Consider the following 24,027-nt stretch of genomic DNA (forward strand, 5'->3'; position numbering starts at 1 on the left):
AGTGCTAGTAATTATCATTTCCTAGCTGTGGCGTGCTGGTTGTAAGGTCAATGACATCTCGTTGCGCACGGGCAATTGCTTTGCTGTTAAAATGACATAAACAAGCTGTCACATGAAATCACTCACGTTAATAAATTTTTGAATATCTAATAGGTATAAAACAAAAACCAAATCTAAATTTTCAACTTTCCCCAACTTTACTGAATGCTTTTTTCGCAAACATGATATTTTAAACTGTTTTTGCATCTCAAAAGAAGATCACATCATTTAAACATTTGGAAACCACTACAATTCTAGTCAATATTATCCTAACACTCTAGTTGCATTTTTCAATCGAAAATGTTATTATTGCATCCGAATATCTCGTACCGGTACCACGTGCTTTGAATGGTAGAAGGAACAAAAAACCCGTAAAAATTTCCCCTTTCAAATTTTTGATGCTCAGCATGCTTTGATTTGCTATCCAGTACACGTGAACTCTGGATGATCGTTTCTAGCAGACTACTGTAAGAGGCGGCGTGTGTCGATTGTTATTTTCGTTTATCTGTCAGTGTCGTTCGAATCTAGCAAAAGCTTTGTCAAACCGTTTGTTGTTAAGTTATTGCAACAGATTGGAACGAAAGTATTGAAATTATTCAAGTCAGCCTCAATGTGTGAAAATGTGTGTTCTGAACAGGCAATCATTTCCGGTAGAATTTTTGACTTCGATAGACAGCCGTTATTTGGATCCTATCGATAGCAACGGTCATTAACTGAATCCGGTTTACGGTAAAGTTTATGCTCATTCATTTTGTTTTGACGCCTAGATTATAAGAACGGTGGTCGCAAGATCAAATGTGAGTTGTAGGGCTGTAGCAACCCCTTCAACAACTTTTCGTGTGACCGAAAGTAAACGATATCTGACATTGGAAGTGATCATTAATCCATCATTGGAAGTTAGAACCAACTAAAGAAAAAATTCATGCAATCATATGGTCCATTAAAAATAATGCTGCTCCGGGAATCGACAACATCCACAACGAGTTTTTTAAATACGGAACGGAAAACTCCTTAGAAAAACTTCTGGAAATAATCAACTTTGCTTTCAAGGAAAACATGATTCCAGATAGCTGAATAGAAACGATCGAAATACCGATTCCAAAAAAAACCTAGCGCAAAACACACTGAAGAATACAGATGTATAACCCTATGCTCAGCACCCTACAAAATCTACGCGAAGATACTTTTCGCTCGACCTCAACAACAAGATGGGCCTATTCCGGAATGCCAAATGGGTTTCCAAAATAAAAGAAGCGCAGCAGATCAAATGTTCATTCTTAGAAGAATCTTGGACGAAAGGTAGAGCAAGGGATGTTTACCAATTTTAGTAGCATAAGAACTCAAACAAGCATTCGACCAAATCGATATCACGAAACCGGCAATTATACTAGTGTAGATGAAAGCTTCAAAAGCACTAGTGAATCGCATTATCATTATCACCGCTTGCCTGCACGAAAAAACGGCTATTCTGTGGTACGACCAGAAAACGGCATTATTTGATAAGAAAAAAGGGCATTAAAAAAGGATGTCCCTTTAGTTCGAAACTTTTCGTTCTCATGCTACACCATGTCCTGACCACCATAGGAATCTTTCTCCCAGATATCACACTCATAAGACGCGTTCGAATTTGGTAACTAAAAGGATATCAATTTTAAAATCACATATCAATAACAAGACCATAAGGTAAGACTGAAGATTTGTTAGTATATTAGAACAGAATCAATCAAAATAAGTTTACCTTATATTTAAATAACTTATCATACATACCATGACAGCAAACCTAAGCCTTTCGAAGGCTACTGTTTGTTGATTTCTTTACATGACACAATTCACTGTAACAACAAAACTCAGCCTTACAAGGCTATCATTCGTTGATCGCTCTACATGACACAATATCGCACACTGTGACAACAAACCTCAGCCTTAAAGAGATTAACATTTGTGGTTCGCTTCACATGACACAACGTTACACACAGTGAAAACAAACCCCAGCCCTACAAAGGCTATACTTGTTGACCACTTTAAATGACACAATATTACTTAATGCGACAACTATCCCAGCCCCACAAAGGCTACTATTTGTTGCTCACCTAACATCACACAATATAACTCACTGTGACAGCAACTTAAAACATTATGACAACAAATTTCGACGATAGCTCTCAAACATCACAAATACAAAATACCCTTGCTCGTAATACGGCTCATTGATAAACCCAATCCTGGTTCACCAGAGTTTGATTTGTTAGAAGGCAACCGGAGTTTAAGTGGGACACATTCCTAATTCGCCCGATGTATTGCGGTCGGGTGAAATTTTAGCCTCAAAAGGGCCGTGTGATTCCTCATATAACTGCCGCATCAAAAAAAATTGTTAAAATACACGTACAGATACACGCACAAAAAGAACAGGGTTGGTATCTACAAAACGTTTTGTTATTTTATTTTGTATTTTAAAAGCAGATTTATTGATAGCTTTTACAAAAAATTAGAATATAGATAAAGGAAAATTTTTGTTATTTTAACACGCTCATATTTTATTGCATCAAATTAAAATTATGTTTATTCGTCAAACGTGTTACTGAAAAACGATAAGTCTAAAAAAGAAATAAAAAGATGATGAAGTTTTCAGAATCTGAACAATAGCAGTCCGTCGAATAGACTGTAACGACGGCTAGCTCAGTCACTCGTTACCTCAGGGAGACAAACGACCTGGGGGAGAACACACTAACGAAGCTAGAACCAAAATGCACAAGAGGTTTTCGGACGTGTACTAAACAATTGACAAATACATTTTTGGCAATTTATTCTAACATTTTAGAGGGAAGGGCTCAGGGTAGGGAACGTTGGGGCCCATTTACAAAGATGACTTTACTTGCCGGCTTAGACGGGATCCCCGGCGATGTCGATGGCCATTAATGTTGACGTGTTGGCTGTTGGATCTTTGGTGATGGTCGTGTGATCTTCCCGGGGAATTCCTGGTCCATGGACGCACGTAGTGATACCTGCACCACGGAGAGTCCTTTCCGAGGTCGAACTACCAGCGCGCCCTACTTTCCCGACCGGTAATGCACTGCCGGATCTATCGGGATTGCAGGGTAGTTCCTCCTCCCGATGACTTGGTTGAAAGCGCGCCAAGCTTACCTCCACGGTCTGCAGCGCCGGAACTAGGGGCAGGGTGATAGCCCGAACCTTCGGAGCAACGACTCTGATGAACCGAGACCTCGTGTTGGTCGTTGGGTTGCCAGTATACCGGTCGAACGATGATGTTGTCGCTGAGTTTTGACAGATGAGGGATGGGGGACATTGGTTAGTACGAGGGACCTGGGAATTTTTACTAATTGCTTCTAACCGTTATACAATTCAAATCCACCCGAAGCCCCTGCGCATGAAGGTCCACATTTACATATTTTAATTGTCACGGCTAGTCCGTAACAAGACCCAGGCGAGGATACGGAACGAACATCAGGGTTCCGCCGCTTTAAAGGTAGGTTTCAAAGTTTCGAACTAGCCGGAAACCGTTCAAACCCCGGTTGGGGGAACAAAATTTCTCGGATCATTAAATTTTTCATCAACTTTTCATTTCTTTTCCAGATGCCACTGCTGCTGGATGCAATTGAGCTGCTGAAGACGGTCGAAAACTTTGAAACATACGGTTGGCATTCTTCGCGTTGCTGTTGGCCGCTGGGGAATGCTTCGGATAGTCCAGAACGTAGCTTCGTCTTTTTTCTGCGCATCTGGTACTCGATGAACATTACCACCAGGAAGGCGAAGAGCAGACCGACCACGGCCTTTCCGAGAACAGCCTCTAGGATGCTCGCCTGCACACAGAAGCTCGCGGTTCGGTCCTCGTTGGCGTTCAACATTAGGATGCAGCTGACGTCGTATGGGTACTGACGCCCGTCCGTCGGCGTAATGTGCTTGATGTGACTCAGATTCAGGCTTTGGAAAATGTGCGTACCTGGCCCCTGAAGCAACTGGCTCTACCGTGACCCTGTAAAGTGCAACAAATCATAGCGGCTGATCATTGAATGGAATTCCGTGTAGAAAAACGTAAGTTCTACAGTTTGTTTTCTCATAATTGTCTATTTTTGTAATGTGACAAAAGAAGAAATTGATATTTGTTCCAGCCTAATTCGCATACTTAATGTAATTTAGCCTTTTTGATTGCATGTACATAAGACTGGCCCATAACAAAAAAATCCTTATTTTCCACGCGGCACATCCAAGGTTGGTGCCTTTAGGAGAAAAAATGACTTTCCGAAGGTTTCAGGTCATTTGGCAAAAGCACGAGCTGGCGCAAAGGACTTGAGATTTGTATGAAGATTTTCGGTAAAATGTATAAAAAATCGACATACTTTCACTCTTTGTGTTCTAAAATATGTTTCCAGTATGCTAGAAAGCTCAGAATTTCAGGAATTGTAGTTCAAAAAAAGAAAAATGTTTTGGTCGTTCAATAAAACGCACGAATTAACGATAACAATTTAGCTAATAACTTTATTTTAACGTCTTTACTGCGTAACTGTACATGAACGAATGAATGTCCCTACATGTTTTATTTCTCTACAAGCTCTACATACTTTAAACTCTACATACTCTACATACATACTTCATGGACTCAATTGACGAGGGGTTCTTCAATAATGCAACAATAAACAAGTTTGTAGAAGATTGTGACGCGATACGAGTTGACTGTGATGAGTTATTCGCTATCGAATGTGTGATTTTATTCGCATTTCTTTGATATACCGTGAACGAACGCTGTGTGGGCTGATAATCGCACTAACTTGATCGCATCGTCACACAATAGGTCGATTCACGCACTGCCTGGCCTCACTCTTTTTGTCACTTCGCGATTCCTGTTTTGAATCTTTATTTCCCAATTATACACGCTGAGGAAAAAAAGCAAACATTTGAGTCCTAATTTAATTCTCATTCACACGTTTTTAGCAATAAATCTCAGCTTAATTTTGGGATAAAAATAAATTTAAAAAGGAAATTTGTTGTTAAGAAATTAAATGTTTTTAGTACAAAATAATGAAAAATCAATCATTTTGTTTGTTAATCCAGCTGAAAACAGAAACATTGGTATAAATGGATTTAAACTTAAAAATTAAACTATCCGACGTTATTTTTATTCTTCGAAAATATCATATCATGAAAATTTAGAACAGTTCAGCTTTTTTTCAGTATGTTAACCGGAGAATTTTCCTACATTCATGTCTTCTGTCCCTGAGTAGTGTTGTCGTGCAAGTATGTACATTTGTTTACAGCTTCCGGTCAAAAAAACACAAGAAACTTCCAGGCAATCGATTCGGAAGATACAAATTCTTTAGAAGCTTCTACATTTGGCTATTCGATGGGATTTTTTTTTTGTTTCAAGTAGAAGCTCTGCCTCAGAATATTCAATGCAAAGTGTGTTGGTCCAGAAGAAATGTGTTTAAATAACGGGTTTGAAAACATGTTGAAATATTTCAATAAACAAACCTCCTTTTCGAATTTTTTAAAAGTTTTCAACTTTCTGTTCATTTCTGGAGAGATAACCGTTAAATACCAAAAAATCGGAGTTGGTTTTTTGCTATCATCAAACTGAGTTTTGAGATAATTTTGTCGTCGGCAACACTGATCTCCTCAGCTGCGCTGTAGTCAAGGTGACCGTTACACAAAAACACGTGCTCGCTTTGTAAACAGTGTTTTTTCCGAGTTTCAAAGGTTATGGTTGTTAGTAGTTACTAAAACAAAAATGGATACTCGAAACAAGAAAAAAAAAGTTTTGTAATCGGGAACGACAGTGTTCAAATTGTGGGTGCTAAGTGTTGTAGTCGACAAATCAGCTTTTCGATGTTTGAGCTCGATCCCCTTCTGGGAACATAGTCGAACAAAAGCAAAGAGTTCGCTGGCAAACTCTGTTAACAAATCTGAATAATTGAGATCAGTCTCTTGTATCCTGACAGTCAACATAACCAGACGTGTGTTATCTTTTATTATAAGAAACCCCTACAAATTATCCGTGTTAAAGTTCCGGTTACTTCACTAAGCTAACTTCCAATCGACAAGTACTATAAGTTTTGTTCTACAATTTCAAGAAAGTAAGGCTTAACCTTAGAAAAAGTGCAGCTTTAGTGGCCAAGGAAGTACAACTGTTTTGTGTTAAAGCAAGAATTTCAACTGAAATTGAAAAAAAAAAGTGATTGCTGAAGTTGAGAAACTGTACGATTTATGGAAACTTCTATCAAAAAGCAAATATAGAAAGAGCAAAACTGAAGGAGAAAACATTTTTGATATTGCTCACGCAGATGTCCTAACTCTCATGCATTCTGAGGAAGATATGCTATTCCTAGATATGCAAAGAGTTGTTGATAGGCATGGAAGTTTATTAGGTTTGAACGCAGAAAGGTAGAAGTTAGTGACGGATGAAAAAAAATAAAAAACGTAAGGAACATGCGGTTCTGCGAGCTACCCATCATGCGAGGTGGATAGCAATTTACTGCCTATAAATATTTTTATTTAAGGAACAATGTGGACTTCCAACCAACGAAATTTATCAACAAGGTGATATTTGTTTGTTCATTGTTTCCATTTATGTGAAAGCTTGGTGCCGGACGCGTCATTATCTTCTAGAAATTTGTTTGTCAACGTTTGAACTAAAATTCCTGAAATTCTGAGCTTTCTAGCATGCTAGAAACATAGTTTAGAACACAAAGAGTGAAAGTATGTCGGTTTTTCATACATATTGCCGAAAATCTCCATACAAAAATTTCAAGTCCTTTGCGCCAGTCGCGCTTCTGCCAAATGGCCTGAAACTTCCAGAAAGTCATTTTCACCTAAATCCTTCAATCTAGGGGGTGCTGCGTTCGAAAAAAAAAGTTGTAAAAATCATCCCATACAAATTTGAGCCAGTCTAATGTACATGGTGTTTCAAGTAAACTTCAAATAAAAATTACAATGCATGTGGAACTCCGAAATCCTGACTATTCCATCCTAAAGTAAAATATTAAATTTAATACATTATTTTTTTTATAATTTACGTTTTTCAGATTTTTTTTAAATAACACAACTAAGTACAAATCATGCTACCTTCGGTGAGAAGAACTTATTAGATTTTTACGGTAACTAGCTTTAAAATTATTTCTAAAAAAATGTGCTTTTCTTAAACCTGTACTTAGCTTCATGTGCGGGAACAATGGAATAGAAGAAACCATCGTGTATTGAAACTTTAAAAAATGCATAACTATTCCAACAACACGCGAAACAAATGAACAATTCACAGATTGCAATAACCAAATGTTTGTAAAATATTACCAAAACAGTAATTATTCAATTTGTTTTTGATTTGCATGACCAACATTTAAAAATTTGTCTTCGAAGAATTTACCCAATTTATTAATTCAATACCTATCCCGATTCAGAAAAAAAATCCAAGAGCTCATAATCTTTTTAAGAATGCTTACTGTCGTAAACCGAGGTTTTTTTTCTCCTGTTGGCCGTCTTCTCGACGCTCCGTTCCTGTGATGCTCGCACTACAACATCCGAATTAAGAATGACCAGATTTGCACAAGTGCCGTTCTATTTGTAGGTAAAATATACCGCGCTACATAAAGATATTTTGCCATCGAAGTAGCCGGGTTTTCTCCATTCTCGCATTTTACTAGCATGCACGCCATTCATTAGCACGTGCTGAGGAGTATTAAAATTCAATGAGTTCCCAGCCATATCGACCTTCCAGGGAACGACATAGCAGATGAGCTAGCAAAGAAAGGAGCCGAAACGAATGATATAGAATTACTTCAAAACCCGATTTTACTCAAGGATTCATATCTTTATTTTGAGAGAATTAAACAGAACCATGCTAACGACTGGTACAAAAGTTATGCAGAGGAACTCTCGAAAGGACTCAAGTTTTTCAGCATACAACCGCACTTTTCTGAGAGACCATGGCATCATAAACTAGATCTTACAAACACCGAAACGCGAACTCTCAACCGAATCATGGCCGGGCATGATTACAGTAAATATTGGCTTCACAAGATGCGACTAGCAGACAGCCCAAACTGCGAACAATGTGATCAACCTGAAACCGCAGAACACATTATCCTGAATTGCAACCTATACAACGACCTTCGAAAACAATTTAACTTCGATGGCAAATTCAACAACATTTCAGACTTACTCAAGACAAAAGAAACATTGCTTTTAAAAGAAATTGTAGAATTCCTTAAACTCTCAAAGATGAACTTGTAAAACTTTTAGCAACCTAACAAAACAAAACTCTGTCCGATAACGTAACAACCGAACAAATGAAGAACACCGCTGGATATATGGTCATTGTCACCAATCCATTCGTGGATTTCCACAATCCACAATTAAAAAGAAGAAGAAGAAGAAAGGAGTATTAAAATTAATATTTTATTTCTTATTTGTCATTTTCTCTTATTCATCTTACACTAACAATCCCATCAAATACTTTATAAGGATCGTCAATTATTTTTCAAAACCTTTACTTCGATTTTTATGTAAATGATGAATTTTAACTTGAATATTTCAGGGTATGGAAGACAGATCAGTTTGCACTCGTTAAGCATAAAAATGAAAACCTAATGATGCATTCAATTTAATACTACATGCCCAATTAAGGATATCTTTATCGAATTATTTAAAAAAAAAAATGTATCTCTTTCCAGCATATAAACTTGAAATATTTAGTAATTATCAACTTGAGCAGTTTACGTTGGAAGAAGGTTTTCGAATATCAATATAATAACAACTGAAGAAGAATTAAGAATAATTTTTTTATTAACAAAAAAAAAACTATAAAAATTATTAGTGAATAACATGAAAGAAAATTAGTTCTGTATGAAGATTTCTATGAAACCATTGATGCTGTCGAATTCGTTCTTGCTTCGTATGTTTTAAATCGGAAATTTGTAAATTTATGAATAAGTTTTTCATTTATATTGAGGCATTTTTTTTTTAAATCGAGTGCTTTGACAGTGACTAATTTGGCTACAATACTTTCAAAATGATTCTTTATGTTTGTCTGTTGATTTCATATGGTATCTGAATATGTTTTCTAATGCTATGAAAAAATATATGTTTCCTTGTTAGTGTAAAATAATGAATTTCCAGTGATATCTTTAAGTATGTGAACTTACTTAAATTAGCTATGTATGGTTCAAAGGAAATACATGTGTAAACACACGCATTACAAACTGATCCCTTTTCGACCACTTTGTGTATCATAAATCCTGAAATGTGATACATGACGTTCTGTTTCGATTCATTGAAATTTGTTATTAACGTACAAAGGTGGTTAAATACTAATACCAAAGTAGCTTCGATAAAACATTCTGATGAGCAGCTATTTTCTGCTCCACTTATTGACGAACGCTCCTCGGAAAGTCGATTAACCATTCGCTGTCGTCGATATCATACGATGCTCCAGGCACATCCGTTGAATTTTGGGAAACAAAAACAGATTTCAACAAATTTCTGAATTGCAAAGGTTCGCAATCAAACCCCGGCTGTATCAAAACGCTTTGTTTGTTTGTTTATTTGTCTGGGATTTTAACACTATCGTGTTATTCATCCCTAAAGTATCAAATCGCGATGACAAAAAACTGACTGAGAAACCTACACATCGATAGATCCGTTCTGAGTTTAGGGAAGCTTATCTGAGCGATCACATATCATCATTCGCTCGCACTGCAAGCTTTATAATCTTATGATGTCCTTACTAAAAGGCACATCACTTTTCACGGCCATGGCCGATAAATTGAGTAAAAAATTTGAAAAAAAAACTTTCTTAAATTACCATCTGAAATACCAGATTTCAAATAGATTTGGGACTCGAGGAGTTGAAATTAAACAGACTGTTGCTAGTTGAATTATTCTTTTAACTTTAAAACTTTCATTGTAAAACATCCAATTTTGAGAAAAGGTGAGCATAGTTCGTTTTTGCCATCAAACCAAATTTTAGATTCCAGATTCGAAATTTGTCCCTCCGAACAGACTGACGTAACCCTGAGGTCCCTTTCGAGACAAAACACAGTTGCGTCTCCTGGGTAATGTTTTTAAATACTCAAAGTGATTCCCTCACTCCTTCGATTTGCCATGATTGACGCCATAGTTACTTAGTTCGTTGGTGGGATAAAAAGTTGCTATCCAGCTTCCATTACTTTGATCCATTACGCGATCCCAAACCGGATGATATTTTCTTCAATCTTATGGCACCTACGACGTTTATTTTTCAGCACCATTTAGCAATTTGCTCTCCATGATGAGTACTTTTGCCGGGGTGATGAGTTATGATGATGATGATGTAAGATTCTTGCGGGATGATTCGTTCAGATTGTGGCAGCCTCAAAAAGGTGATAACAATCGCCGCGTCTGACATACAATAGACAATCTACGGCAATGTGCTGCCCACTCCAGGCTTGATTATCCCGTTGATTGATGAACATATCTCATCAATAAATGCCTGCACGGGGTAAATTTGAAGATGATCATCCCGTAAAAGAATTTCGTATATCCTGTTGCATTTCGTGTGGTGCCTTCCCGAGCGTGATTGGTGCAATTCTCGGGCACCAGGTTGGATGCATGAGATGAAGTTGATGATGTCATCGAATCGATTCCAGACTGGGGTTAACTGAGACATGGCTGAAGTTCGCAAAATATTTTTATGGGTCCAAGCATCAAGAAGAATTTAAAAAAAAACCTTAATGCTTGAAAAAAAATTGGTAAGAATACTATATTGAACAATATTGAAAAATGTATTAGTCAAAATCATTGAGCACCGTGATTCTATTGATTGATATTTTTTTCTTTTTGAAAAATTTCAACTATTGGAGTGCTTCGGGATAAGTAATTTTTCTAGTTTTACCATTTGAGATGTAAACATACTAATTGTTAGGTGTTCCAACACGTGAGCAAGCCACGTACAATTGCCCGTGGGAAAAGCGTGGATTTTCAAGATTTAATCCACAAACTTGAAGCGATTGTTCCTGCGCTTTATTGATCGTCATCGCAAACGCAAGCCTAACTAGGATACTGCAAACGCTTGAATTCAAACGACATATCTGTGTACTGTGTGTATCATTGGGATACGTGGCAGGAAAAAATCCTGTATTTTCCGTCAAGAACTGTTGATTCGATTACGTTGATCATCAGCTTCAATACTGATAGTCTGGTACCATTGCAAAGTCTTGGTGGACACATATTCCTTAACAAAGTTATCGGCTCACCTACTTTCAATATCAGCATGTGAGGTGGCATGCCTGGCAAGTCAAGTTGAGCAATTCATAATTGTATCAATAGATTTGTATGTTTCCGACTCTCCAAAAAATTATCCTTAGGTTCAGCTTGAATTCATATCATTTACGTCCTGATTTTTCGCTGCCAATACAGCACGCTCACTGAGGCACTTATATCTTTTATTACTGTTAACTATGCCCGAGAAAACTTTTGCAATCAACTCATCTTCTGAAGCCGTCATTTTACAAATATTATTTGAAAACGTAATAATTGTTGGTGTTTTGAGGAATTGATTTGATAAACGTCCCGTTTGTAAGAAATTTATTTGCAAATTGAAAAAAGCTGACAATCAGTCTCAAAGATTGCTTCGATAGACCGATTACTCTAAAGGGCTTCTTAGATAACAGTAATGCGTTGATTTGCCGGATCGATGGGTAATTTTCCATTTCCAATGTCTAAAAAGAGTTGCTTTGAGTGCAAGTTCAGTGGTGTTGGGAAAAAGTGGTCGAAATTTTGTCACTTTTAGCACATTTTGAAAATTTTGCCATACAAAAACATTTTCAAGATCTGTGGCCTTCAAGTTTTTTAACAACGCGTGTAGTAGTTTCGCATGCGGTGATGCAAAAATGTCAATATTTCTATCACATACGGCTGAAATAAAAACTGTGATGTAGAAAAATACAACGCCCCAAAATTTTGAAGACATTTTTTCATGGTAAAATTTTCAAAATGTCAAAATTTCTACCACTTTTTCCCAACACCAGTGAACTTGCTCTGAGAACATTTCAGCAGACACATGTTGAAGTTAGTTTTTTATATACGCCCTTAAACAGAGGTATTGAGACAAGATGGATTTCATCTGCGGGTGGTGATCTTTAAATAACTGGTAACGTTTGTCGAAAATCTAATAATAATACAACAGCATTTCATTCGATCTTAAGTCCTTAAGCGTACGATTAAGTGCTTCTAAAGCTTTTTTATGGGCCATTGTGCACTCATTCCATATTATAAGCTGACATGTTTGAAGAAAACGACACATTTCTGAGCTTAGGGGACATCCATAAATTACGTAACGCTCCTAAGGGGGGGGGAGGGAGTAAGCTCGAGCGTTACGAATTGTGACATAGGGGAGGGGGGGAGGTATGCTCATCGTTACGTAACGATTTTTTTCCTTAAAATTTTCAGTTTGCTTAATCGCAGCTATTTTTATGTCATGCCATTTTCGTAGAATGATAAACATACCAAAATCTGCTCAAAATTTGTAGGCTTCAACATGATTGAAACTGGTTTGCAACCTTTCCCCTTTAAAGATTCTGAGATAGACTCCGACAAATGCGGATTGAATATCCGTGAAATAACCGTTGGAAAACCGAATATTAGGTTCATTTACTCCCAAGAACTCAGTTCAACCTTAAGACGGAAATTCTACAATTTTTTCTCAATTGATTTAAAAAAAATGATGTATTGATTATTCTGACAAATATTACTAAGTGGAATATATTTTGCATAACAATATACTCCTTAAACAAACTAAAGTAAACAGGTAGATCATCAGTGAACAAGCAAAGAGCAACTCGGATTACGACAATCAATTTATTTTATCAAAGAGTTATCATCATTGAATACTAAGAAGCGATTTGGATAGATATAAATTCCGTTTACTAACACGTTAAAAAAATTTAAAAATCTTTTTTTGATCTTCGAAAATCAGTATTTAAAAACATGAGAAGAGGGGGGGGGTAATTATCAGCGTTACGTAATTTTCGAAGGGGGGTACGTCGTAGCGTTACGATTTGTGACATACGGGGGGGAGGGGGTCAAAAAATAGCATTTTTTGCGTTACGTAATTTATGGATGCCGCCTTAAAGGTATCCACGATGAAACTGCCACACACCAAATTGATTCGCAAATTTCGAGTTTTCATCCGATTGCCATCAAATTTTCAGGGAATGAAAAATAACTATTAAACTTCATTTTACTTTTTTTCGTATTTTAATTACAGTCCATACGCAAATGCCCGCACCCTGACCCTAACGCATAAGATTCTGCACAACTTGTGAATCAACCGTTTTTTGCATGTTAATCCATACTTTTTTCAGCTCCTCGACTGACTTCACTACCTTAGGGTGTTTAAAAAGGTGCTGCTTCATAATCGCTCAGTACTTCTCGTTGGGGCGGAGCTCCGGAATGTTGGAAGGATTGAATATTTTCGTCACTAAATTGACCTTATTGTCCGCATACCACTTCAGCACGTCCTTGGAGTAGTGTCATGAGGCCAAATTCGGCCAGAGGATTGTTGGAACGTTGTGGGCCTTCAGGAGAGGAAGCATCCGCTTCCGGAGGCTCTCTTATTTACATGTACTCCTGTCCCTTCATCGTGTCCTGGGTCACGAAAGGTGCGCTCCGCTTCCCGCACGAGCAGATGGCTTATCAAATCAGAAATTTTTCGCAAATTTGGACATCTTCTGAGTTCGGACATGCTCCGGAACGCTGAACATATCCAGGTTCAGTTTACCGGGGATCTGTTTGAAATCGGCCTTCACGTATGTTTCGTCGTCCATGATGCAGCATTCAACTTTCGTCAGCATGTTGAGGAACAACTTAATGGCACGATTTTTGGCGGACTTGTTCTGCTTCTCGTCGCGACTAGAGGCCTTTTGTACCTTGAACGTTCGAGGCCCAGCCTTATTTTTGGCCTTCTTGACAAAACTTCGGCTTAGGTGCACCGACTACGCGGTTGTGATTTTTGGTGTTGTACGGAATACTTTTTCGTTCACTTCTGGGCTTCCGATCGATGGTCAATCGTCCCTCGAACCGCTTAATCACTCGCAACACCGTGGAATTCGCGATTCCCAACGTTTTAGCGATGGAACAATGCGAGAGATCCTTGTTCTGGTAATGAATGCGCAAGATTTTATCACGCACGAGTTGTTCTTTCGACTCAATTTTCGCGAGTTTGGATCACAGAACTTTAAAACTTGCAGGAGGCAAACAATGCACTATGAACTAAATCCACCCAAATTTTCATTGAATCCTACCCAATGGTTCAAAGTTACATCAATTTCACAGTGTGACAATTTCATCGTGGACCTCCTTTAAGCATAATTTCATTCCGCGATAGGTGAATACCAGTTTTTCGTGATTGTTTCGTTTTTTCTTATTTTGTCTATAGCCAAAAAGCGAGTTCCGTTTAGTAATCCAGAATTACTATTCGCCTTTTGGACCACTTACCACAGAAGCAATATTTTGACCAATTTTTGCTAAAGTAATCTCACTGAAAGTATTTGAATATTTTAACACATAACCATTCAAAAATCACAACTATTTTCGTTTTTTCCCCTAAATTGATACGAAAATATAAGAATTCCCTTTGTCGATCCCGGAATTACTATTGGCATTTATGTTCGCGCGATGAAATTTGGAGGGGGGAAAACCTCGCCAGATGAACATAAAAAAAAATTACTTTTCGCCCCGGGATGCAGATGGCGCACAGAGCATCGTGATTGTTGAAAGTTTTAAATCTCTTCACTTCACCCTTTTAAACAAATCGAACTTAAATACACTGGAATTGAACATTTTTAAAAAGGATCATACTTTTAGATGTAAAATAGAAAGTTTAATACGTTTATGCAAATTTGTTTACAATTGGCGCATATGCCTTTTCAAAAATCGACACCTATTTGTTCTTTTTCTTGCACTGATATAAATTTTCAATTTTTTTATATTATACAAATCAGATATATGCTGCGCTCATTCGGTCACTCACCTAGAATGAACCTCTGTCACTTTACCCAAATCGACTCCGGGAATAAGCCATTTCCCCACTTGTCAAGCGAACAGCTGATTTCTCATGTTTACATTTTCTCGGCATATCGTGGTAGGGTAAAAATAACAACAACATTACGCATGTTCAATGACCAGATAGTAACGAAATAAAATAAGCAATGCAATTGAAGTCATTTTTCAAGCGCACCTTGGTGAGGAAAATATAAATTCATTATTTAATTAATTGTAAATTCATAACAAGTTGAGACATGAAGGTATGCTAATGATTTTAATAAAAAAAAGTTTTTAAAAGAACGCACTGAACAGTGCTTATCATCAAAGATCAAAATGGCGACCAGTTGGTGTTCACATTTTTCAAAACAAAAACAAAACGTTACCCTACCACAATCTGTCTCAGGAAATACTCTATAGGGTGACAAATCTCACGGTGACTTCGAGGTGAGGTGACAATCATCACGTCACGCGCGGCGCAGAATAAGGGTTTATATATTGTCTATTACTTATCTTCACTACAAGTTGAAGATTCGGATTTTTGTTCGTAGAGAGACCTGGCGTGACCGCCAGATGTTTCGGAGACTCGCAAACGCAAATCGTGCTTTTCTGATCCGGGCCTCGATGTCTTCATTGGTACACTTCATTTTCTCAACCAGTTGCCAAGCTACCACGAACTGGGAACGATTTCCTGTGTTGATTTCCATCGACTTGGTCTTTCCAACATTGACTTTGAGACCTGCTGCCTTAGAGCTTTCAGTGAGGTCGTCGAGTTTGCTCTGCATGTCTTGTTGTGTTTGGGCGAAAGAAACAATATCATCAGCCAGGTCAAGATCGTTCAGTAGTTCCATTGTCGAAGGATTCAATCGATCCAGTCAGGATCTCATCCATTATGATGAGAAAGAGTAGCGGTAATAAGATACATCCTTGTCTCACTCCAGCAGTTACCGGGATTGGATCGGACAAGACACACAATGCCTCGTATTGTGCTACGATGAGGTGAAGTAGTTTCCCTGGGACTCCTCGTCGCCTTAGAGCCGCCCAGATGTTTTCGTGGTTCAGTCGGTCGAATGCTTTTTCGAAATCAACGAACAAAGCAGAAGAGAGTCCTGATATTCGTTGATTTGTTCAGTATGATTCGTAGCGTTGCGATGTAGTCCACACATGATCGTATGGATGGGAATCCAGCTAGTTGCCGTCGGAGTGTAGCGTCAATCGCAGAAGTAATAGGAGGCTAAATCAACGATTCCATTTCTTGGGTTTCCGCTCCTGAAACACTCTCAAACCTGTCAAGCAATGTACAAATAAATAAAAATCATCTGAGGTGTTTGTAACGGCGGTTACGCAACTCGTAATTTATCTAAAAGTAAATTAATAGCTTAGCTTAGCTTAGCTTGATTGACTACTCACATCCACCTTAAATCGTAAATTCCAAAATGCTGTTCTACTATAAAGATGTTTGTATGAGAAAAAAAGTTAGATTTGTTGAAACTTTACATGTTTAGTTGAATTGAGTTTTCAATTAGGCCGGAACAAATTTCAAATCCTTCTTTTGTCAGTCACTCGGAGTGTGAACATCGCGAGGGGGGGGGGGGGGGGGACAATAAAAAAAATGTGGAAAACAAATAAATTAGAATAAATTTCAGGAAAGTTTGTATGCAACACAGTTGCAAACAATATCATTGCACAAAACCTAAAAAACAAGTAATTTTTAATCGAAAAATTCAATAAAATCAAGAATACAAATGGTGAAATAACTTACATCTTCCAAAATTAGTTTTTTCTTCTTGTAATCTTTTGGGTTCTTGATTTTTTTTTTCGAAATTTGCATTAAATACTTCAAACTTTATTTATTTTCCCCTTCGGGTTTTTGGAAATTTCGAAGGGGGGGGGGGGGGGTGACAAAAGAAGAAATTGCTATTTGTTCCAGCCTTAAGGCAAAACGGTAATATTCAAAGAACAATAAATTACATATAGCATTTTGAACTCCACGATCGCTGGTGTGGCTCAGTAGAACGAATTCCACATCGCCAATGGTTGCTACTCCGTGATTGACCGAGGCCATCAATTTTGTACAAGGGTCAAAAGAATGGTACCTGGGATTAGCCCATACACAATGTACAAAACTGATGCTCTCTCTTTGAACATCAATAACGGCGCTGGCCACGTCCTAGTTATCTAAAAGTATATTAATGCCAATTTACTTTTGGGAAGAAATATAGGTTTTTGAAAGTTTACAACGCACTCTATAGATATATCGTAATGCAAATTTGGGTTCTCTTTGAACGTTTTAAGCCACGTTTAATGCTTTTTCCAGAATTAAAATAGGTTGAAAAATAAAGAAGTTAAGCATGATAAATGAAATCAAGTGACTTAACGAGAACTGTGTTGTGGAACGAATTGTTTGTTCGTTTTACGTATTCGGATTTTTATTGCGTCTTTCAGGTGCACTTTTTCGTGTTACACACATTGCATACTTTTGATATGTTGACAAATAGAATTTAAGGTTATTTTTGAACTGCCATAACTTTTTTATTATAACTCTAATAGAGATGCAGTTCCGGGTGAAATGTTTGTCATGATATAAGCTTTAACAAAGCTCACATTTAAAACAAATCGATAACTATTGAAATAATTTATTGATGAAAAATCAATAGAGGAAGAATTGAAATTGAAAATAATTCAAAAGTGGCAACATTATTTTTATTATATTATTCTAATGTATATTTTTTGTGGTTTGTGTTTTACCAGAGCTCAATATCTGGTATCTACTTGTTTAGTAACTAGTGCTTATACCTTATTAGTTGTAGATTCCTTGATGCTCGAAACATAATATTTTTTTTTCAAAATATTATCCCTATTCAACCCGTTTTGCGAATTTCAACGATTTGAGAGAAAGTACTTTAATTCAATGGGATTCTCAATCTATCAATAAATACTACACAATCCTTTATTTATGTCTGAAAATTCTGGTGGATTTACTTACAATCTCATCGAAACCCCGATTGGCGAATTGAATTTCATTCTAGTTTCATTGAAGATTTAATTTCGCTAGGCTAAAGGAACTCGTGGGCTTTTGCAATTCCGGGCACGTCATCGTTTTTATTGTCCGGCGCCTGATCCAGACAGTTGACAGCGCGTGGACGAGATTAATAAGTTCCAAGCAAAATAAACCGGGCTGTAGAACGATAAGTTGGTTCTATCTCGCCCACGTTTTTTTACAAAAGTTTACATGTGTCTCTGAATACTGTCTGAAATAACGTTTGAACGAACCCCCAGTCAGACAGTTCGTGGCTTTGGTCAGAATAATTACTGTTCTGTATCGGAATGACAATGACATACCTAATACTAACTCTCCGGGTGGTTTCAAGCATTCTGCAGCTAAGACGATCGGTCGTGAGATAATTTGCGAACATGGCTCCTCGCCGAATAGACAAGATTAAATTTGGTTTTGCATCGTTTTCATGTGTAATCAATGACCAAACATTGCGAAAGTACCGGTTGAACTGTTACCCCATAGCCAAATTTATACAATCATTACTGCTTCCCTTAATAGGGTAAACAACTGTTGTTTGATGATGCAACATTCTGATTCCTGTATTACATTAGCATAAATTAGTGTTTTAAATTCTGAGCAGCCCCAACTTTCCTTTCGTCCGTCTGATCAATAGGTCGCATGTTGGAGTTCGGGTTCTGATCACAGAAAAAAAAACTAAACTTTCGCAATTCCATCTGCCGCATTTTTCCTTGATCCATTACCATATGTTGAGTTGTTCTGGGGCCTCCCCAGAATGTATCCGATTGTCATTCTTCGTAGAACAACTTTTCGGACCTTTAGGTGACCGACAAGGCGACGACCACGACGACGACGGTCAAGAGGAAACCGTTTCTTTTTATATCGCCATGTCGCCAAACTCCGCGCGATGGATTTGCAAAGGCCATCCCGGCGATCGCAAATATTCTCTTGGTCTTGGGCCATTCTGGGAGCCACATGGTGATATAAAACTGTCGGTAAAAGTGGCCGACCGAAGTGACCAAACGAAATCTAGTATAATTATTACCATACCTGTGCAGGGGAGGATAGATTTACTGTCCCCCGTCACACCGGCAGTGGCCACTTTATTGGGTGGACTGGAGATACAAAACTGGACGTTCGGTTCCTTCATTTTACGCACCTGAAGAGTGCTAGCTACTTTATTGACACCTACAACAGATTGACCATTTTTGGAGACGAGAGTGTCGTGAGCCGTAGCAGTTGGGGTCTTTGGCGGCCACGTAGTTTTCCGATTCTGCTCCAACTACCCCCACTTGGGAATTGGACGTTGACCTTTGCATTCGAGGAAATATCGAGAACCGAACAAACGGAACTAGATTTGTTTCGCGAAATTGTGAAATTCAGTACTACAGCATATGTATGTATATTGTACACATATTTGACAATTATTCTTGTTTTGGTACAAAACCTTTAGTTCAGATTTCAATTTTTTTTTTTTTTTTGATAAAAAAAACCTTTATTCAGTATTTACTTAAAAACTAGATACAAACATTTTAAATCTAATTAATGCTATCCGTAATTATTACACACATTTTAATCATTTGTTATTTCTAGCAAATATTAAGATTATTTCCAAAGTGTTTTTTCCATATTATCAAATTATTCCATCTTTGCTCTCTTATACTTTTTTTGAATACATATAGTCTAGGATTTTCATAATGAACAATATTGTACACAATGGCTTCACATACCAGCCATACGGCGGCCTTTCTAATACAATTTTCATCAGATATGCTGGTATACAAAATTTCTTCTGGCGTTTTTAGTTTAGTCTTAAGCCTTTGCTTCAGTATTTTTTCTATCCAATTCCAAACAATACCAGATTTAATACAATACTTAATTCTATGGAAATTGGTATCTGGTTGATTACATATTTTACAAAGATTACTGTTCACAAGATTCGTATAGTTGTAAATTTTGGCGTTATTCGCAATGACATCATTGAAAGTTAAATAGAGCATTGATCTTGTATGTAACGAAAGAAAGTTTTTGTTTATGTTTTCCCAAATATATTCCCACTCTAGCGTAGGGTACTTTACAGTGATATCCGGAATTATGTCCAGCTCTTTTAAAAACAAGGAGTATATGTTTCTATTGGATAGTTCAATATCTTGCCCACTTAATCGTTTAGCTTCCATTATCCAATTTTTGGCGTTTAGTGTAAGTCCTTTAGCATTATCGATTTTAGTTAAGAAATGTTCAACTTTTTCTTCACATTGAACCAAAAGATTTTTAACAAATAGTGATTTGCATTGAGTTTCTGGATCTAATAATCTTAGTCCTCCTTTCTCATACTCTAAGTACAGCTGATTTCTTTTAATTTTAAAAAAGTGTGATCGCCATAGAATCAATTAGAAAATCCTAATACTTAAAATAAAACTTTAAACCATCACCCCAATGAAACATTGAAACTATTTTTTTTTAAATACTCATTCACATTCAAGCAGAGTTTATGGAGTGGAAAAATTACTGTCGTTAAATTTCTCCCCAAGCAATAAAATAGTTACCCCTAAACGTATGCACCTGTCCGTCAAGGTTAACACTGAACATACCGATACCTTGTATATAGGGAAGAGTGGGGATACTTGATCCCCTTTTCTTATTTTCACCATATCTTTTTGGAAAAATTTAGCAACTCGACGTCTTTGACATTTTCTGACAGCTTGTAACTTCAAGTTTCTATGCTCCAAAAATTAGAACGATACTTGAACCCGTTGATGAACTAGAAGCATTTTCGTGGGAGTAAAAAAATTGCGATTTTTCTGAAGTTAGGGGAGACATGATCCCCTATTGAAGGAGACTTGATCTTTTATTCAGGAAGCCCTAATCCTTGTATAAAAATCAAACAAAACCCCAAGATAGAATGTTAATTGACTACTTTGGTCATGTTTGTTCTCATTTCACAACTTATAGCAGACATAAGAAGAAAATTCTATAACTTTGTCTCAACGCTTATAACATTGCATACTTAAAGGCGCTATTTTTTATAATTAAGAGAAAATTAATTATTTTTGCTCTTTTCTTCAGACAATTGTTTGATAAACATTCGTTTTTGGATAAATATTAGTAATTTCGTAATCAGCAATCATAACGATCAATTCAGAAGAAGAATATGCCATTTGGAAGGGGGATCAATTGTACCCAACTCTAGGGGATCAATTGTACCCATAATCAACATTTTAGAAAACTTTTTCTGAAAAAAGTTGAGAGTTTTCCATTGCTTTGAAAATATGGCATTATGAAGTTCATTTTACGCTCGAACGATTGATACATTGGAACATATATTTTTTTCATAATTTTCCCATGTAAGGAACATTTTAAAGTGATGAAAAAAGATCTTCAAGTTACATTTTGTAAAATTTTTCAAACAAAGTTCAATTACTCAAACAATTATTTTGTCAAAATTTTTTAAACTACAAGCATTGTTATTTTGCTCATTTTGGCACATTTTTCTAGAACATTTGATCTTTGTAAGACATTCCAGTTTCGAGATATAGCTAAGGAATCAAGTATCCCCAGGGACCAAGTATCCTCATTCTCCCCTACCTAAAGTCTGCTTCATTTAATATTGGAACAAATTCTTTTGCTCATTGTGGCGCTCCTAGTGGACGGATTTGGAAACTTTTTTCACCCACGTGTCGGGAAATTCATTACCTTTCACCATGTATTTTTGTCATAACACCAAACGATAGCATTTTGTAAACAACCGCCATGGAAGCCGAACGGAGAGATCAAATTGTGCACAGTTTTCTTGAAAATCCATTGTTGTCGGCATCGAAGCTAGCTAAACAGCTTAAAATGCCCAGAAATACCGTATGGCGTGTTATCAAGCAGTACAAGGAAACATTGACGACGGCTCGGAAGCCGCATTCGAAGCGTCGGAGTGGAACTGTCGACCGGAAACTGCGTGGGAAAGTCATCAAGGCCGTCAAGAGGAATCCCAATCTTTCAGACCGCGATTTGGCCAATAAGTTCCAGGCCGCTCACAGTACGGTGCGACGAATTCGTCTCCGGGAAGGAATAAGGTCATTCCGAGCCAGCAAACAGCCAAATCGGACGCTGAAGCAGAACAATGTGGCCAGAATCCGTGCTCGAAAGCTGTACGACCAAGTGCTGACCAAGTTCGACGGATGTATTCTGATGGACGATGAGACCTACGTGAAGGCGGGCTTTGGGCGAATCCCAGGTCAAAAATTTTATTTGGCGACGGCTCGGGGGGATGTACCTGCAAAATTTAAGTTCGTGTTTGCGGATAAATTCGCCCGCAAGTACATGATTTGGCAGGGGATATGCAGTTGTGGACAGAAAACCAAAGTCTTTCTCACTGACAAGACAATGACATCAGAAGTCTACAAAAAAGAGTGCCTACAGAAACGGATTGTGCCGTTTATTCGTGCCCACGACCGTCCAGTAATGTTTTGGCCGGACCTCGCAAGCTGCCATTACAGCAAAACGGTTATGGAATGGTACGCAACGAACGGGGTCAGCGTAATACCGAAGGACCTCAACCCCCCAAACTGCCCCCAGTTCCGGCCGATAGAGAAATACTGGGCAATCACGAAGCGGAGGCTTAAGGCAAAGGGAAAACTTGTTAGGAGCATGACTCAAATGAAGAACTGGTGGAATCAAATCGCCAAAACGGTGGACGAAAAGGGTGTGCGCCGCCTAATGTGCCGTATTACGGGAAAAGTACGAGAATTTCTTCGAAACTGCAATGAATATTTTTTTTAATTTTTTTTTATGAAAGAGTAAAGAAAATGCTACATTTGTATGAAAAACAAATTATGAATTCGTTAATAAATGACTGAACTACACGCAATTGTTTGTGTTCCAATATTAAATGAAGCAGACTTTATTCATACCGCGAGCTGTCAAATTACGGCTTACACCATTTTCGCTAAAACTCTCTTGTTTTTCAACCGACTCCTACAAAATTTATAGTTTTGAACAGCTTTTAATATGACTCAAATATGTTTCTTAGACAACTTTCAGCTACAATAATTTATTTGAAAGTTATTTAAAGTAAAAAAAAAATTGAAAAAACAAGCTTCAGGAAAAAGGCTGTAAATCAATTATAAAGTGCTCGAAAATCACTTAGTTCATTAGAAAGCTAAAGTTAGAAGCTATATATTGCACGCTCAAAAATTTTAATATCATGGCCACAAAATGTTTAAGAAAGTTGTGTAAAACCCGTACTTTTAGATCAATCAACCGCCAAAGCTGTTAAAGTTACAGTAGAAAATTTTTAAAAAGTGAATTGGAAAGTTTACGTAATTTGTATCTTTAGATTTTTGAAATACGAAATACAAAATGTATAACGACTTTTCAAAAGTAGCTGTTTTTCGAACTTTTTATCAATTTGGATTTTCTGAGACAATTCCGCTTTGCACTGGATTTTGAGTATATTAATGTTAGGTTTGGGCAATAAAACTATATGCAAAAGAAATTAAATTTCAAACCGGTTCTATTAATGTTACTGTATTGGCGGTGCGATGCTTGACAAAAATTTAATATAATGTGGTCATAATCTTAAAATTTTTCTTGAAAAAAGTTCCATGCTTGCAATATATTGCTTCTAACTTCAGCTTTCTAAGGAACTAAGTGAAAAAATTTTCGATCACTTAATAACAGATTTTTTCCTGAAGCATGTTTTTTCATAATTTTTTTTTGACTTTAAATAACTTTAAAATAACTGATTGTAGCTGAAAATTGTCTGAGAAACATATTTGGGTCTCGTTAAAAGATGTTCAAAGCTTTAAATTTTGTAGAAATCAGTTAAGAAACAAGAGAGTTTTAGCGAAAACAGTGTAAGCCGTCATTTGACCGCTCGCGGTATTAATAGGTATGCACATGCGTTATTCGAAAACCACAACACTTAAAAACATTATAAAAATGCAAAAATACTTGCA

The sequence above is a fragment of the Uranotaenia lowii genome, chromosome 2 (genome assembly GCF_029784155.1).
Source record: "Uranotaenia lowii strain MFRU-FL chromosome 2, ASM2978415v1, whole genome shotgun sequence".
Lineage (NCBI taxonomy): Eukaryota > Metazoa > Arthropoda > Insecta > Diptera > Culicidae > Uranotaenia > Uranotaenia lowii.